The following is a 2,489-nucleotide window of genomic DNA, read 5'->3' as shown; positions in this document are numbered from 1 at the left end:
AATATTAAAACTTTTATGATAATCACTTAACCAATCTTTCTTTGGGGTTTCTTTCTCACATGCAAAAGGAAGATCTTTATGCTTATTATGAAGATCACTCGGGTACCTCAAATCAACTTCAAAATAATAACCTTCTTCTTCGTCATTCAATTCCTCTTGAGAAGAAATAACAATATTCATCAAAGCCTTTTCATAATCCTTTTCTTCCACCCACTCTAATTTACCATAAGGCAGAGATTGAGACATTGCCCATCCATACAAATTATTAGCATCAAAATACATCAAATAATTACTATCTTTTTCACTATCATAATTTGGAAGATATTTATTATTTGCTTTAGCATATCTTTTTGAACATACTTGTGATATTCCACCTCTCTTGGACTTCTCAATCATCAAAAGCATATCAACATCACTGATTAAATCTATATCTTGTTTTGTCATTTTCAACATTGCACTCCAAGCTAAACCAGGAGCTGTGAAATAGTGGGCAGGATCTAATCCACAACAATTTTTATTATGACAGAGTGATCTAAAAGCTTCAAACACATCAGCTAACAATAAAACATCTGTTTTTAGATATAAATCATGATATTCTCCAAGGTTCTTTATCTTAAATATTTTCCATATTTCTTGTGCGTGTTTATATTCCTTATCACTTATCTCTTCTTCATAAAGGTTATTATAGAAACTTTCTTTTGATGGAAGTTGTGTTTCTTTAAATCTCATAAATGAATCCATATAATCATAAGGATAAATTCCCTTACTTGTAAGAATTTTCTCTTTACTTTGAATTTCATTCCTTGTTTGAATTTCCTCTCTCGTAAGAATTCCTTCTTTAATCAGAATTTCATCTTTAATCAGAATTTCCTCTTTAGTTAGAATTTCATTCATTGTTCGAATTTTCTTTATAATTAGAATTTCATCTTCAGTTAGAATTTCTTCATTAATTTCCTCATTAATTAGAATTTCCTCTTTACTTTGAATTCTCTCTTTAATCTGAATTTCCTCTTTAGTGAGAATTTCCTCTTTTGGAAAGAATGAATTAAGATTTGGAAAAGAGTCCGTGGAGCTTAGATTTGATGCGAGGTAGGCTAGTGGTGTTCCCATAAACTTGTAAGAATCTAGAAACCTAATACGAGTTAAAGGTTTTGTGAATATCATTTTTGTAAATGAAATATACTTTTGACTTGTGTTTGTTATGGCAGAAATATTCCCTGGTGTTTTTGAAAGTTCATTTATAAATAGATGTGTATCATAATTGGCGCTGTTGTGAAGAAAGACTGGAATAAAAGAAGGTAATTTATAATTAAGATTACAACAGGAATGAGCGGGACCTCTATATTTACCAGTAAGATGACAATGATCCCTAACTTTAGACTCCTTAATTTCCCCCTCACAAATATGACAGATATTGTTCTTTCTAAATTCTAATTTTTCTTCTTTGGTTAATTTCATCAGTTCATTTGTTTCTTTCATTAATTTAGTGAGTCTTATACAATCCTTTTCTAATCCTTTTACAAACTCTTGTGAAGCTTTTTTTCCACTATAATGTTCAAGTTTGTTATACTTTTCTCCAACAGATGATTTGATATAATAACAGAAACCACAAGGAATATGTTTTTGATATTTATTTGTATATGATTCTTTTGGATTAGGAGAAGCAGTATTAATCTTTTTAAGGATACACTCAAAATCAGCGTATATCACAAATGGGTGCATGATAGATTTATTATAATCTTCAAAAGAAATCTTTTCACCAGGTTTAGGCATTGTAATTACAGCTGATTTATGATTACTACAATATTTTGAATGTTGTTCTAATCGTTCTTTTGTATGAAATGAATTAAGATTTCATCGCTTACAAGGATATATTTTGTTTGCTGTTCTGAATACCTGAGAAGAGATTAATCTTGATAAATTATTGATGCATGTGTAATGTGAATTCTTTCCAACACTAAAATATAAAAGATCAATGTGTGTTTCTTCATTTTTATAGTTGTCTGAAATTTTTAATATTTGAACTTTGTTTGTATCCGTTAATCCATATACATTAATAGAAAGATTATTCTTTTTCTCAAATTTAGGAATATCTGTGAGTGGCATTGGGAATTTAAAATCTTTAATGTCCAAGGTATTCTCATATTTCATATATTGTTTTACTCTTTCTGAATTACATTTTGGTGGATGAAAGTGAGCAAGAACAGACCAGAGAAAACATTTATTATCATTGTTCTTAATATTAACAACTGCCTTCTTTAGTTTTATTTCTTTTGGTAATTCAATATAAGAAGAAGCTTTAAGAGGGTTTGATTTTAGAATGTGTATATCTAAAAAGATTATTTTTTTAATATTGAATCCACTTCCTACCACTGTATTATCAACATCCTCCTCTTGTCTTGATAGTTCTTCAGAAACCCCACTATTCAAAAAATCTTGAAATGATGTTATAAAATGAAGATCAGTTCTCATTTTAGGAGTTTGTTCTT

This window comes from Eptatretus burgeri, chromosome 8 (genome assembly GCF_056783735.1).
Source record: "Eptatretus burgeri isolate ZD-2024b chromosome 8, Ebu_testis_v1, whole genome shotgun sequence".
Classification (NCBI taxonomy): domain Eukaryota; kingdom Metazoa; phylum Chordata; class Myxini; order Myxiniformes; family Myxinidae; genus Eptatretus; species Eptatretus burgeri.
Note: the sequence above shows the minus strand (reverse complement) of the source record.